The following is a 16221-nucleotide window of genomic DNA, read 5'->3' on the forward strand; positions in this document are numbered from 1 at the left end:
GGGGCTCAGATGTGTTGGCAGAGGCCTAGAGACAGGTTTTGAGTACATTCAGGGGATGCTGGGGTGGCTCAGTCAAGTGTTTGCCTTCGGCTCAGGTCATGATCTTGGAGTCTTGGGATCGAGCCCCACATCAGGTTCTCAGCTCCGTGGGGAACCTGCTTCTCCCTCTGCCACTCCTCCTGCCTGTGCTCTCGCTCTCTGTCAGATCTTTAAGGTACCTTCAGAACAAGGTTTTGTGACTCTGGGTCTGCCTTGGTTTTGGTTCTTGCCCCTCAAAGTGTGGGGTGTGAACATTCAGCATCACCAGGCGATTAGTGGAAAGGCAGAACCTGGGGCCCCATCCCAGATCGAATCTACATTTAAAAATCTCCAGGTGATTCGGGTGTGTTAAAGTGCAGGGGGGGGGGGGGGGATTTGCATCAGGAAGGAATCCTACCCCACACTACGCCCCCCACACCCCAAGCAGATCTGGGTGTGCTATGAGAGGGAGTAAAAGATTGGAGGTAGGAGGGGGGCTTCCCGGAGCTGGTGATCCTGGAGCAAATCCATGAAGAACCAGCAGGTCCTGGCTGGACAAAATGGGAGAGGTGGGTGTGGAGGGAGGAGAGGAAGGGAGGACACTTTCTCATGGAAGAATGGACGGCCTGGATGCCTGTAAGAGCGGGGAGGAAGGGAGGCCTCCTAAAAAATGAGTCACAGCGTGAGAAGCCACCGAATGGACAGTCCATGTCAAGAAGACTCAGGAACGGGGCACCTGGGTGGCTCAGTGGGTTAAGCCTCTGCCTTCTGCTCAGGCCACGATCCCAGAGTCCTGGGATCGAGCCCCGCATGGGTCTCTCTGTTCAGGGAGCCTGCTTCCTCCTCTCTCTCTGCCTGCCTCTCTGCCTGCTTGTGATGTCTGTCAGATAAATAAAATCTTAAAAAAAAGACTCAGGAACAGCAGAACATGGCCTGGAGGCAGAGAAGCCGCCTGGCTCTTTGCCACTGCTGGCCCGGCGCGGCGGGTGTCTTCGTGTGTGAGACACACTGTCCAGAGGCTGAGTGAGGAGGGTGCTTGATGGCCTCCTGGTTCACGCAGTAGGACTCAGGGCAGGGTGGGGGGGATTGTGTCCCATCCCACCCGGCACAACTCCTCACCCAGCCTGTTTCCTCCCACTTAGCATCACCGCATTTCAGATGGAGTTCTCCAGCCTTCAGGGCTCTGGGGAGGAGCAATGTGGTACTTGGGGTCCAATGAAGGGACTCCGGATTAGTATCCCCGACGTGTGTTTCTCAGCCTTCAGCCCAAGATCCGCCACATGCCAATGGAGAGCCAACAGCTTAAGAGAAATTTTTTCCCCTCCCTTAGTTACCTAGAGGTATTGAAATTTGGGTGGGGGGGGGAGTGTCTTTCCCAAAATGGGAGTTTTACCAGAAATTTTATCTGAGTGACCCATCTGTGTGTGTGGGGGGTGGTGAGGTGGGGGGACAAACTTTTTTTTTAAGATTTTGTCAGAGCGCCCAAGCAGGGGGAGCGGCGGCTGAGGGAGAAGCAGGCTCCCTGCTGAGCAAGGAGCCTGATGCAGGACTTGATCCCAGGACCCCAGGATCATGACCTGAGCCAAAGGCAGACACTTAGCTGACTGAGCCATGCAGGGCCCCATACCTCTGTGATTCTTGCCCTGTGAATTGCCTAACCCTGCCCACGCCCTTCCTTAGCTCAGGATGTCCTGTATACTCCATGTCACCTTTGTCTTGGGGATCTACGCATACCAGAGCGCTTCCTTCCTACAAAATGCAATCTGATTTTTCTCCTGTTCATCCATCTCCTGTCAACCTGTAATTTACCCACGTCGGTTTGCACGCTGGGATGTCAAACGGCAGCAGGCTGAGCAAATAAGGAGATCAGGCAGAACGGCTTACAAGGACAACGGGACTGCTGGAGACAGAGGCGGGGTGGGTGGGTTCCCTTTATTTAGACCTAAGATGACTAGATGAGGAAGCTTTGCCTTCCTATACAGGGTGGGTGTAACGTGACTTGATGCACACGCCTGAAGGAAACATGCCCAAGGCCTACCTTGTACTTTATGTAAATGAGGCTGGGTGGAGATTTTAGTGCTCTAACGAGGTAAAGGTGATTGTGGATTGGTCCAGAGGTCACCGCCCCATGGGCCATCTGCACGGGACAGAGTCAGGTTTTCCTCAAAAACGTCTGGGTGGTGGGACCCCTGGGTGGCTCAGTGGGTTAAAGCCTCTCCCTCAGGCTCAGGTCATTATCCCAGGGTCCTGGGATGGTGCCCCGGGCGGGAAGCCTGTTCTCCCTCTCCCACTGCTTGTGTTCCCTCTCTATGTCTCTCTGTCAAAAAACCTTAAAAAAAAAAAAAGGTCGGGGTGGTCTGGGCCTGTGGGAGGTCTGGTCTGGGCAGCTGCCATCACCCCATCATCCCATCACTAGAGGGGTGGTTTTGGGTTTCATTTGCCTGAGCTCAGAGATAAACCAAAAGAAGGGCCGAGAAGAGTGTGGGGGAAGTGTAAGACAAAGTTGAGTTTGAGCAGGTGCACAGTGAAAGGTCAGGTCTTGGGGTCTAACTAGTGACAAAATTCTTAGACCAGCCAGATTTGAGATCTTTTGGAGACAAGAGAATTTCCACTCCCCCACCCACCCCCGCCTCCAACCAGCATGTGTTGGGACAGAAGGCTTCCACAAGCTACGGCTACTTCCAGGACATGATGCCGAGGGGACTGTCCCCGGGACAACCACCCATCCGTTATCTGCCCTCCTGTTTCTGGGGCTTGTGACATCCTGGGAACTCCTCTCATTCAACTTCTGCTGTCCTCAGAATGAACAGGAAGTGGCTGTATATGGTGGCGGGGGAGGAAGTGTGACTAGAATGTGACCCAGGATGTCAGCCCCAGCCAGTTCTAGACCGGCCTCTGCTAGGGGGGAAGCTGGCCTCGGGGCAGGGCAGGGTGGGACAGACCGCCTCCAGCGGTGAGGGCAGAGGTCCCTGCCTTCCAGACTTCGGGGGAAGTCTGGGGAAGTGCAGAAGATAGCCATCCCCTGAGGGTTGTCTGGATTTCCATTGCTAACAACCACTGTTGCCCTGATCTTTGGGGCAGCTTCCTACCTCACACATCCTGTGGCTCAGTCCTTCCTGGGTTTCAAACTTTGCCTTTGGGCTTCCTGGTAGTCAGGGGGAAAAAGGAAATGAGGTTGCTAAAAGGGACCAGGCTGGGCAGGGTGGGTAAAAATCACGATTGCACAAATACAAAATGAAAATGTGTCCAAGGTCCAGTAACTCCTTTTTTGAGCGAAACCGCAAGATGTGAAAACCAGTTCAAAGGAGAATCTGAAGACTTACATAAAGATAATCAGGAATGCAGAAATGAATTTGTTGATAGATGCAAACTTGGCTTCCTCCAAAGGGCAAAAATCAATTGCATCTTCACAGAGGGGCTGGGAATCCTTTGCAATCATTTGCATTACTACAAGCTTTCTACAATATACAGAATACCTTAGGGGTATTTAATTTAAATACCTTAGGGGTGCCTGGGTGGCTCCATGGGTTAAGAGGCTGCCTTTGGCGCAGATGTGATATTGGGGTCCTGGGATCGAACCTTGAGTTGGGGTCCCTGCAGAGCAGAGTCTGCTTCTCCTTCTTCCTCTCTCTCCCCCCTCCTTCTGCCTCCCCATTCGTGCTCTCTATAATCTTTAAAGGGGAAAAAAAAAAAGTAAAAGAGTAGGCAAGGCAGGCTTTTATAGAATCAGATAATCTGGAAGGTTGCTAGAGGACATCAAGTCGTGTTTTTGCCCATGTCCAAGACTCACACTTTTGCCTGATGGGTGTTAGATGTATCAGGCATTTTTAGCAAGAGATTCTAAGTAGCTCCTAGGGACTAATGGAAGTTTTGGCGGGGGGAGGCTGGACACCACCAGAAAGATGACTCTGTCTCTCGGTTGGGGGACGGGGGCTCTTGCCCTCAGCCTTTAGGAAACCTGGCTTGTCCACACAACACCCTGAGCCCTGTCTTGAGCAACTCCGGCTCCCAAACCAGAAAGCCAGAGTATTAACTTACAATGAGAACGACTGCGGCAGAGGGCAGAGGTCGAGTGAGATTGCCCAGTGTTAAAACAAACTTCTCGGATGAATTAGCTGAGTACATTCGTTATTTCAGACTTGCAGCAAGGGAACCAGCAAAAAGGACAAGCCAGCTCAAAACATGTTCCAAGGGGCCAGGACTGACATAAGATAATGCTTTTAGGGGCTTCACTCCTGGGGCTGCAAAGCCATCATGTCTTTGTTGGCTGTGTAGGTCACACCTGGGTCCTGAGCGGGCACCGTTGCCCAGAGATGCCAGGTGCTGTCTATTAATCAGAAATAATGAGCCAGGCAGCTGTGGCTTCTAATCAGACAATCCCCCCAGAGTGTCAGATGGAAGCCAATTAGCTGAGGCACCAAGCAACAAAATTCTGCCTTTCCAAGCAAAACATCAGAAAGTACTCGAGCCCCTCAGCGGAGAGGCCGGGCCCCCGCGTCTAGCCTTTTCCCACATTTACGTTGATCTTTTCTTGTTCCCGGGTGAGCTGGGGGCCGGTTCCAGGATTGGAACCTTCGGAAGCAGTAAACCCTGGCCCCTGGAGTGGAGTCTGAGGACTTTCTGGGGGGGAAAAAAAAATTAAGTTTCTTTGGCCACCACCTCTCCCCATTCTGTGGCCAAGAGCCACATTCTTTCTCGGGCCACGTCATTCATTCTCAGTTGCTAGGGAGCCTTTGGAGGCCTATGGGCGATGGCACAAACTCCAGTTTTTGAGACATGAAAAACAACAACGACAAAAACAAAGCTCCCCTTCTGGGCAGACGGTTTCGTTAGGACAGAGAACCAATGCCAGGAATGTGGCAGCTCCTCTCCTAGGAACACTCTACCCAGCATCCCTAACCTTCCCTTCTGTACTGTGTGTGTGTGTGTGTGTGTGTGTGTGTGTATGGACGGCGGAGGGGGGCACGCTCATATTTTTCAAACCAACCACACAAACAGGTGCACATTCTCTACGCTCTATAAGTTCCTTTTTTTACTTAACAATAGCCCTTGGCCACCGTTCTGTTAGCTCCTGTGACTCTTCCTCATTCTTCCTACCAGTGTTCCAAGGTCATTTAACCATCCCCCTACTGCTTCCGGTCCTTTGCCACGGACCTTGGTTTAAAGTTCAGTCTGCAAGTGGCCAATCCCGTTTTCCCACCTTTCCAGCTCCCCTCGGACATCCTGGACATCCCGCTGCAGCCTCGGAACACAGCACACTCACTCCCTCCTACCTAAAAATTTAAAGTCCATGCTCTCCCTCCCTCTCCCCCCACATTCTTCCTCTTGCTGTTGCCCTATTTCGCTTCTTTTCACGACCCAAACTCTTTATTTTTCCCAAATAAAAATAGTCTTTCTTTTCAGGTTATAAAAAAGGAAACTATTCTTTGGGACACACTCAAATGATGCAAGAAGAGTACAAAGAAAGTGGAAGTCACCTGCTCTCCTGCTCATTGGACGTGACTGTGTTGGCTAGTGTCCTTCCTGGCACATCCGGTCACGGGCGACCTTACGTAAGCAGCCTCATTCCGCACATGCCGGTACAACCTCTTCTGACCCCTGCCCTGATGTGTGCCACACAAAAGTTGTTCTTGGAAGAGCAGGCTGCACTCCTGGACTGCACAACCTTCCCAGAGTGCATCTACATGCTCGAGCCCATGATTCTTGTGGAAACCAGTCCAGTCCCCAGTGGCCTTCCTGGGGCAAAGCTGGAGGTTTGGGGGCATTTCCTGAAGACTGCAAGATATGACAGAGCCCAGAACTGGGAGGCAGGGGCCCTGGCATCTGGAATAGGCACCCCTCCCAGCAGACTACCTTGTTAGGCCTCTCAGAAGTGTCTGTCACCACTGGGTGCCGCCTTTGTGGGACGTTCTTCTTGATTCTCTGCCACCACGCTCACGCCGGGCTCCCCCCACAGTCCAGCCTGCTTTCTGGACACTTCTAGGTCTCCTCTGTTCTTCAAAGTCGGTGTTCCTTAGCCCTGGACCCACCTTTTCTTATCTTCCATAGTCTTTCCAGGTGATCTCCATCTCATTGCCCGGGACTCCCGAATCCCTATCTCTACCCAGATGTCTGGATTTGCTTTCCTCCCTACTGCACACCCAACTTGTTGACTGAAGCCCCCCTCCCCTTTTCTTTTTTTTTTTTTTAAATATTTTACTAATTTATTTGACAGACAGAGATCACAAGTAGGCAGAGAGGCAGGCAGAGGGGGAGGAGGGAAGCAGGCTCCCTGCTGAGCAGAGAGCCCAATGTGGGGCTCAATCCTGATCCCGGGACCCTGGGATCATGACCTGAGTTGAAGGCAGAAGCTTAACCCACTGAGCCACCCAGGCGCCCCTCCCCTCCCCTTTTCTTTCCTGCACCACCTCATGGGAAGACACTCCATGCACCCAGCCTTCCAGGCTGTGTCCTACTTCCTGCTTCTGGGAAACTTCTCCACCTTGGCCTTGCCCCTGGCTCCCATACTGGTCCCAACCTGGGCAGCCCCATCCAGCCGCCCTCAGAGCTGCAGCTCCTCCTGCTGTCCAAGTTTAGATGTCCTCCCTTTTCCAGAGCCTAGGTTCCAGAACCTTCTGAGCCCAGCCTGCCACCGTTGTTCTGTTTAGAGCTGTGGGTGTGGTGTGAGCAGTGGAATGTAGGAGACAATAGCTATCACTCAAGCATTTCACTGAAGAGAAAGGAAACATTTAAGAGAACACCTTTTCAGGGTGGGAAGGCTTTTCTAATGCTTCAGACCATTTCTTCTGCTCCACCTTCCCCGCCCCCACCATGCCCCAACGAGGCCAGTCATATCGGGCTGCTCAAGTCTGGGCTTAGACACGACCAGCTCTGCCAGTTGCTAGCTCTGTGACCTTAGACACATCGCTTAAACTGTCTCAGTGTCCCCATCTTTAAAATGAGGATAACAAGAGGGCACCTGGCTGGCTCATTCAGTACAGTATGCGACTCCTGATCTCAAGGTTGTGAGTCAAGCCCCATGTGGGGCGTGGAGCCTGCTTTAAAAAAAAAAAAAAAAGAGGCTGATGTTAGTACCTACCTCATGGAGAGGATTTACTGTGAGGTGATGCATGTTTAGTGCTTGCCACATACTAGGTGCTTTGGAAATGTAGATGGTTTTGGCTCAGAATACGGAGATTCTGAGAGAAAGGATATGTCCCCCTTCTAACCTGTAGCCACTGCAGTCACCTAGTGTAAATCACAGCTAGAAAGTCACCCTTCAGTTCTAGAAAGAGGGCTGGCATCATGGGGGAGAACCTGACTTTGGTGCCTCCCCAGACTCAAGGCTTATATCCTCAAAGTCAGGTCCTGGGTCATGAAGAGTCCTGGCCTACGGTCCCAGAAGAGGGCCCGCCACAGGCACTCCTTCCCCCGTTTCACTGACTTTGGGTGGATTAGTCCCCTTCTCTGGCTTCCTTTTCTTTCTTTCTTTCTTTCTTTTTTTTTTAAAAAAGATTTTATTTATTTATTTGACAGATCACAAGTAGGCAGAGATGCAGGAAGAGAGAGAGGAGGAAGCAGGCTCCCTATGAGGCAGAGAGCCTGATGCGGGGCTCTATCCCAGAACCCTGGGATCAGGACCCGAGCCAAAGGCAGAGGCTTTAACCCACTGAGCCACACAGGTACCCCATTTTTTTTTCCCTTTTCTATAAAATAAAGTTTTGAACTGAGTGATGGGGGTAGGGGTGGGAGGAGATGTCTCTTCCTTAAATCCCTGATGAAATCTGAGTGACATTATATTATGTAAAGATACTCAACTTTAGTCCAAGATTCAGAGAAATCCAACCCCCCTGGAACTGTGTGCAAGATTATATGTGTGACCTGTATGTACATGGGTGTGAGCATTTCTGTCTGAGCATATTTTGGGAATAGCTTTCTTTAGCTCTGTAAAGGAGGTCTGTGATCCCAGAAGAATAGTCATCATCCTGGTTCAGGCCTTCTATCTGGACTACAGCAACAGCCTCCAAATTGGTCTCCCTGCTCCTTTCTCTGTCCTTTAAACCTATCCTCCACCTACCACACAGGGTATCCTTCTAAACTGCAACGCTGGCTGTCATTCCCTTGCTTGAATCTTCCTACTGGCTCTAGTTGCCTAAATTCCTTGCATGGGCATTTAAAGACAATCATGATCTCACCAAGCCTGCTCCCCATGCTCATATCCTGGTGCATTCTAATCTACTTTCTCTGTCCTCAACCCCTCTGTGTCCTCTCCTGCCCTGGCCACAGGGAACGTTTCTCTGCTTCCTGAATGCGTCAAGCACTTTCACAACTCTCTTCCTTTGCAGGAACTTCCCTGTACTCCATCTGACAAATCCTGTATGTGCCTCAAAATCCAACTCAGGCATCCGACCCCTTTGTGATGTCTCCTTGACACCTCCCCCAAATTAACCACACCCTTTGTGCTCCAGCTCTTGTGCTTAAACACATTTATCCCACTGAACTGTGATTACGTGTTTGTGTGTCTGTCTCCCCAGGTAGAGATGAAGCTCTCCAAGGAGAGAAACCAAGTTTCTGACTCATGTTTTAATCCCCAGTGTCCAGCACAGGGCCTGGCACTACGTATGTACGGTAAAGACGATCTAAAATGAGTCAATACGTTAATGAAGTCAGTGAGTGAGCAGACTAAGAAGGAAGAATGCATACACCTGAACAGGTGCGTGTTGGGTTGGGTCCCGCCCCGCCCCCAAGCCACGGAACTACATTTCCCAGAAGGCCGCGCGTCCTGCGCATGCGCACCCGAGCGCTAGGAAGCTGCGACGCCGAGTTTCACTCTGGCTACCTCCTCAGAGTCGGAGCTTCAGTCGGAGCCGTGCCCAGGCCGAACCCGAGCTGTAGCCCGAGCGCGGCGGTGCCCTCTGCTTGCCCCCTCGCCTTCCTCAGCTTCGGTGAGAGGGGCGGGCAGGTCACTTGCCTGTCGCCAGGGCTGGGGTCCCGGGGACGCGGGGGAGACGGAGCCGAGCTGGGACCGGAAGGGGGCGGGCGTGGGAGTGCAGGAGGGCTGGGCCGGGCCGGGGAAGAGCCCCGGGGTGAGGTCCGGGGGGATTGGGAGGACTCGCCGCGGGGCTGGGGCAGCCGGAGGCGGCAGCTGGGGAAATCGGACGCGCCGGCAGCTTGGGACAGGACTAGGTGCGAGGGTGAACGCCGGGTGGAAGGCGAAGGGCTGGAAGGGGGAGGGGCGCAGACCCTGGGAGTTTGGGGCGGTCGCGAGGAGGGTACCCCTTCCCAGAGGACGGGGGTCGAGGCGGTAGGGATATTGTCACCGAGCTGCGTGGTTCGGGGTGTGGGTTCTGTTGGGCTCTGACTCCGGGTGGACGACTCGCTAGAGCCCGGGGCTGTACTTTGGAAGAGTTTGCCCCCGAACTCCGCTTCCCTCGCCTCAAGTAGCGGTCGCCCCTCCAGGAAACTCCTGTTTCTTGGGGCCCTGGGTTACTTTTGAGGGGTGCATAATGTATGTTGAAGAGGGTTTAGAAGACACTCTTTTCTGAAGCCGTCCTTTCGTGTCCCCCCCCCCCCACTCCCCTCAAGCCAGCTGCTCTCCTCCACACTGGTTCCACTTCCCTAAGTGCCAGTAACAATGGAAATAGTGTGTGCACAGGCGCTTGGACCGTTAAGAATTAACTCAGAATATTTTTGCCTGCCATCCTGACTCGTCTAGAGTTCTGTAAGGCGGACTTTCTGGGAGCCAAAGTCAGGCTTTACCATCGTGCTCACTATAACGAGGTCTCTTGTTCATTCGCTGTGTGACCTTGGGCAAACTTTTACCCTCTCTGGTGTGCTCATTTTACTGGATACTTACACTGTACACTGGCTTATGAAGTCTGTTTAGGCCTTCCCATGAAAGAGCTGAGGTGTTTGTTTTTGTTTTGTTTTGTTTTTCCCCCTCCGTCTTCTTGATTATTGAGCAGGTAGAGAGGGAGACTGTTGCACCTTCTGCCCTGCCCAGGCTGTCGGAAAATAAATCCGGTGGTTTCCAGTCCCCAGCCGCAGCGCACAGACCCAACATCTGTGCATTCGTTTTCACTGACTGCCGTTTCTCAGTTTAAAACCTGATCATCTTTTTCCTTGTTGGCAAAGGTGCCCTGGAATTTGCCTGGCCGCGTCCCCAAGGCTTTCCGATTTGCTCAGTTTCTGTTGTTTGCGTTTTCTGTCAAGATGGGAACTCAAACAAGTCATTCCTCCTAAGGATCTAGTGTCTTCGTCGCGAAGAGACCGTTTGTGCTGGCCCTCCAGAGAGAAAAGGTGAGAGCCACGGGGACTTCTCATTGCTGCCTTCTGGATTTGTTTTTTCAGTAGAGGGGGTGGAGAACCGGGGAGGGTAGAATTTGAGGCCTCCGCGATGAAAGTCAGCCTTGGGAGTCGAATGTTGATTGCCAACGGTCTCAAATAAAGTCAAGTGCTTTCTTGCCAAGGGCTTCTCCTGTTTAACCAGTCCTAGAAGATGCTTTCCACAGTTTCCACTCAAGGCATGCTTTACGGGGTGAAGGACGCAAGTCATGATTTCTGCATCTGAACTGGAAATTGGTATTTCTTTTGTTGCACGAACAAAACTGGGTGCCTTCTTTGTGTCAAGCCCCATACTCAGTGGTGGGACACCCTGATGAGCGACAAGGGCTCTGTTACCTTGGAGGTCATCATTTGGTGGAACAGACAGACGGACCGTAGACGGTGGAAAGCTGTTGGCGGTGTGCTGTGTGTTGAGGCAGGAGGAATCACAGGGCAGAGCCCCAGCCCCCGGTCCGCTAACCCCATTTGTTCAGGAAGCAGTAGGAGGGAAGGTTCTGGAAGAGGATAACTAAGGTGAGTTGTGAAGGAGTAGGACTTGAAAAGGAGGGGAGAAGCCCAGCAGAGGAGTTGGCGTCTGCAGAGTCCGGAAGTTACCTGGTGCGCCTAGGCCACCGGAAGTAGCTCCGTGTGGCTGGGCCAACTAGGGCTGGGTGTGGGGTCGAGGAGGCTGGTGAGATAGGCAGAGAGCTGAGTGTGGAGGGTTTTGTGGGCTGTGCCAAGGCTCTAGGGAGCAGGATTTTAGCAGAATTCCATGAGGGCATTTTAAACGAGCTCACGGGCTGGAAAGTATCGGAAGGATTAGACCGGATTATGCTCTTTGTGACTCTTAGTTTACACCACGCCAGCTTCTGATAGACGGGGAGTTAGACATGAGACGTTGCCTTCGGTTTGCTTATAGCCGCCTTGAAGAGATAGAATGGACATAGAGAACCGTACCGGGCAGACAAGGGCTGTGGAGGTTGATAAGAGGGTGTTTTCTTTTAGTTGGGTGCCTTGAGGCATCATGGCCGTGCTGTTTAAACTGTTGTTTTGTTTTGTTTTGTTTTTTAAGATTTTATTTATTTATTTGACACTGCGAGAGAGCACAAGCAGGCAGAGCAGCAGGCAGAGAGAGAGGGAGAAGCAGGCTCCCCACTGAGCAGGGAGCCCAGTGCGGGGCTGGATCCCAGGACCCCGGGGTCATGACCCGAGCTGAAGGCAGTCGCTTAACCAACTGAGCCACCCGGGCACCCATGGCCGTGCTATTTAAACTGGGTCTTGGAAGTATGGGTAGGGGGAGGACGAGTGGCCAGGTGGGCAAATTCTGCATGGAGCCAAGGTGTGGAGGTGGGACAGCTGGGTGTATGGGGGGAGGAGGGGGGCGTTGTCACTTAAACTGTTGGGGACAGTTGGGTTGGGGAAGGGGAGGTGTAGACCAAAAGAGGGTACTGAAGGCAAGCGCGCTAGCAAATACTGGTGATAGGGAGGGACCAGATCGCGATGGGCTTTCAGTGTCAACCCAAGGAACTTGAAATGTGTTCTGGAAGTATACTTCGGGAGGCTCGGTCTTGCACGTGGCTCTCAGGTGGACCAGGAGGGACCGCTGGAGAAGCCACTTGGAAGAGAATACTTACCAGGGTGAGAGGCAATAAGGTCCAAAGCCGATGCCGGCAGCAGGGGCTGAGGAGGCGAGGAAAGAGGAGAGAGCAAGCCATGGTAGCTGCAGGGCTATCAGGGAAAGGTGGTGAAGAGCTAGAAGTCCAGGTTTTTCTCCTGACTGCCTGGGGCAGGGACTCCGGGGTGGGGAGCAGAATTAGGAAGGAAGGTGAGTCAGGCTTCAGACATGGAAGGTGCCCAAGGGGCCAACAGGAATGGGGCCACGGGCCCCACAGAAACTGGGTGCCAGGGCTAGTGCTTGGTGCTTGGGGTAAGATGTTCCTTTTAATGTTTACCTTGGGTAAACACAGAGCTGGGTTGATTCACACTCATCACCATTCACGCGTGGCTTGCTTTTATTTCTTTCCTAAGGGATTTTTTTTTTATTTTTAAAGATTTTATTTATTTATTTGACAGAGATCACTGGTAGGCAGAGAAGCAGGCAGAGAGAGAGGAAGGGAAGCAGGCTCCTTGCTGAGCAGAGAGCCCAGTGCAGGGCTCCATCCCAGGACCCTGGGACCATGACCTGAGCCGAAGGCAGAGGCTTTAACCCACTGAGCCACCCAGGCGCCCCTCCTAAGGGATTTTTAGTGGATGTAGCCAGCGCCTGCATTCCATTGACCCAAACCAAAAGCTTGAAAGGAAAGTATATGTGTAATCCTTTGATCTTTCTCCCCATCCTGAGCTAACCAGTATCCCCTTGGGGTAGTTTTATCATACCTGTGTGTTTCTAAGGGAAAAAAAAAATACATGGTTGAGATTTATCTGAATTACTGCAGGTCGTTGTCTGGTTCATTTGTTTTCACTGCCAAGTAATCCGTGGAGTGAACACACTACAGTCATGCATCTAATCTCCCGCTGATGGGCACAGGGTTGTTCCTAGATTTCTGCTGTTGCAGATGTGCTGCTCTGGACATTTCCAGGCACATCTGTACCACATGTGCAAGAAGTGTTCTTAGGTGTGAACTTGGGGGTGACAGTTTGCTGGGTTATAGGGTAGATAAAGGCGCCGCTCTCACAGACAAAGCCAGACTGTTTTCTCAAGTGGTTGTACCAGCGTGTGTGTTCCCGTTCCTGCCGTCACTCACTACAGGCCGACTTTATTTTTGCCGATTGAATGGGTATAAAATGGGATCATTGGGATTGTGATTTCTGTGTGCCCGACCCTGACATGGGATAAAAATAAGCTCGTTGGCATACGTGTTTCCTGTGAAATATTTGCTCGCGATTTTTGCCAACATTTTGTTATGTACTGATGGTAAGGGTTCTTTACAGATTCTTGATTTTGATCTGTTTGTTCATATTGTGAATGTTTTCATTTTTCTTTATTTAAGCCGTCTTTTGTTGAACCATTCTTAATTTTAACATAGTGAAATTTTGTTGCTCGCTGTTTTCTTTTGTAGTCCGTATTCTGTGTCGTGTTTATTTCATTTTATTTTATTTTTTTTTTAAGATTTTTATTTATTTATTTGAGAGAGAGACAGTGAGAGAGAGCATGAGCGAGGAGAAGATCAGAGGGAGAAACAGACTCCCCATGGAGCTGGGAGCCCGATGTGGGACTCGATCCCAGGACTCCAGGATCATGACCTGAGCCGAAGGCAGTCATCCAACCAACTGAGCCACCCAGGCGTCCCTCATTTTATTTTTTGTCAAGGTTTTATTTGTTTGTCAGAGAGAGACAACAAGCAAGGGGAGCAACAGGCAGAGGGAGAGGGAGAATCAGGCTCCCCACTGAGCAGAGAGCCTGACGCGGGGCTCCATCCCAGGACCCTGGGACCATGACCTGAGCCGAAGGCAGACACTTATCAGACTGAGCCACCCAGCTGCCCCTCTGTGTCTCGTTAATACCTCTTTTCCTGACCTTAGTCCTTGCCTTTAGGACCCTGTGTCCTAGCGGAGGGCCAGGAGACACTTGGGCTCAGATGTTACATGGACATTGGTTGTTAGAAGAGCCCCCTTCTGGGGCGCCTGGGTGGCTCAGTGGGTTAAAGCTTCTGCCTTCAGCTCAGGTCATGATCCCAGGAACCCGGGATGGAGCCCTGCATGTCTCTGCTCGGCCAGGAGCCTGCTTCCCCACCCGACCTCCTGGCCTGCCTCTCTGCCTACTTGTGATCTCTGTCAAATAAATAAATAAATAAAATCTTAGAAAAAGAAAAAAGAAGTGCCCCCTTCTGCCTGTGGGCAGGAGTGGGTGTAGGAAAGATTTCACAGGGTGGAGAGCCTCAAGCCGTAGTTCCTCCTAAGTTGCTGGGGAAAGCCGTGTCTGTAGAGGGAGAGGCACTTTCCTACTTTTTGACAGAGAAATGGAGTCAGAGAAGTATTTGTCTCAGAGTAGGTCCAGGATGGGGGCAGCGCGGTGATGGGTTGGGGGGCGGGGAGCTGTAGACTAACCAGTTAGTTTGCACGTCGTCTGTGGCCGGTTTCCCACTCTCGGGGCAGAGTCGCATAGTTGCCTCAGACACCCGGTGCTCTGCAAAAGCCTGGAACCTGTCCTCTTCGGCCCATAGGGAAGAGCTTGCCGACCGCTGTCGCAAGGCGTCACGGTAACTGCGGTAACCTGACCAGTGTGTCCCAGCCACCACGGTGTTTCAGCTGGTTGTTGCTGGATGGGTAATGAGTCTAGGTCAGCGCTGCAAATGTTGCCCGTTTTTCTGCTTTCCAGAAGCTGGAAATTTGGATTTTTTTTTTTTTTTTTAATGATGAATATTCCAATTTTTTTTTTAAGATTTTATTTATTTATTTGAGGGAGAATGAGTGAGAGCATGAGAGAGGAGAAGGTCAGAGGGAGAAGCAGACTCCACAAGGAGCTGGTAGCCCGATGCGGGACTCGATCCTAGAAGTCCAGGATCATGACCTGAGCTGAAGGCAGTTGCTCAACCAACTGAGCCACCCAGGCGCCCAGAATATTCCAATTTTTAAACAACAGCTCAGTTTAAAAAAACAAAGCAAAACAAAAAACTTGGAAACTGTGTTGGCGAGGAAAAACCTATCTGGCAGGCTGATGTGTCCAGCGTCAGCATACCCCTTGTGTCTTGGTGGACTCTGGAAACAGATTTGGGTTGCCTTAGGCCTGTGGATTCTTGGGCAGGTTGCTTATCTTCTCTGGCCTCCCGTCCTCATCTGTAGAGTCAAGCGAAGACCCGCGCCTGGGACCACAGGGCTTGAACAAGAACCCGTGTAAAGTGCTCAGCGCGTGGTGCCTTGTAAGCCCTTGGTTGGTGGCCATTGCTGTAATTCCTGCCACTGCTTCCACGGCTCCCCATTTTGACCCCCTGGGGAGGCCTGGGGCCCAGGGCTCTGTCCTGACAAGCTGCTAGTGGTCACCTCGCTCCTAGCGGAGAAGATCAGCGTAGTGGTTCTTGTGCTGGTGGGGGACGTTGGCTACAGGGAATTGAAAGTTGCTAGGGCCTGCCCCCTGCCTACCCCATGGCTTGATTTTTATGTATTTATATTGACAGCAGGGGGAGGGGCAGAGGGAGAGAGAAAAATCCGAAAAAAAGCGCCCCCACCCCCGCTTCGGCACAGAGCCTGAGGTTGGGCACGATCTCACAACCCTGAGATCATGACCTGAGCTGAAATCAACCGACTGAGCCAGCCAGGTGCCCCACCTGTTGGCTTTCTGAGCCCTGTTTGGAAGGTTCTGCTCTGACCTGCCCCTGGAAGGCTTAGGCGGGCACCCCCTAGAAGAGGAGATGTCCCTTCCTGTCCCGCAGCCCCATGTGTAAGGGACAGATCAAGTGTTCGTGTCCTTCCGTCTCTCAGAAGCCTAGTACGCTCTGGGTGGCACCGGCTTGAGCGATCTGTTTTTGAGACAAAAGCCCCTTCTGCCATGCCCGCCTGTTGCGGTAGTTCAGGGACGTGGATGGTCTGTTTTATGCCTTTTCTTGGAACTCAGAGATGGGGATGTGTCCTGGCAAAGAGGTGCCATGGTACTTCGCAGAGGTGTGCTTGTGAAACCGCCCTGGGGTCGTTAGCAGCCTTCAGAGTAATGGTGCTAAGTCATGGTGGTGGGTTGGTTTATATTTATGGTCTTTTAAAAGTGCTGGGCAGGGGCACCTGGGTGGCTCAGTGGGTTAAGCCTCTGCCTTCAGCTCGGGTCATGATCTCGGGGTCCTGGGATCAAGCCCCGAGTGGGGCTCTCTGCTCAGCAGGGAGCCTGCAGCCCCCCCCCCGCCCCCGCCTGCCTCTCTGCCTATTTGTGATCTCTCTCTCTGTCAGATAAATAAATAAAATGTTAAAAAAAAA

At 52.0% G+C, this 16221-nt stretch overlaps 1 protein-coding gene across 5 annotated transcripts in view; it reads left to right on the forward strand.

Moving 5' to 3' along the window:
- The first annotated feature begins 8843 nt into the window (after positions 1-8843).
- Positions 8844-16221, forward strand: part of LOC111145569 (deltex E3 ubiquitin ligase 2) — a 36391-nt gene continuing 29013 nt past the window's right edge. For 2 of the 5 annotated variants that reach the window (XM_022500507.1, XM_022500510.1), the window contains exons 1-2: positions 8899-8942; positions 10132-10296. The gene's annotated coding sequence lies outside the window, so the exon portion shown is untranslated. Of the gene's footprint in view, positions 8943-9152; positions 9184-10006; positions 10297-16221 lie in introns of those variants that run through there. The other 3 variants (XM_022500508.1, XM_022500511.1, XM_022500509.1) reach the window with 3 other exon arrangements.

This window comes from Enhydra lutris, unplaced genomic scaffold (assembly GCF_002288905.1).
Source record: "Enhydra lutris kenyoni isolate GAN:26980312 unplaced genomic scaffold, ASM228890v2 scaffoldscaffold13, whole genome shotgun sequence".
Classification (NCBI taxonomy): Eukaryota; Metazoa; Chordata; class Mammalia; order Carnivora; family Mustelidae; genus Enhydra; species Enhydra lutris.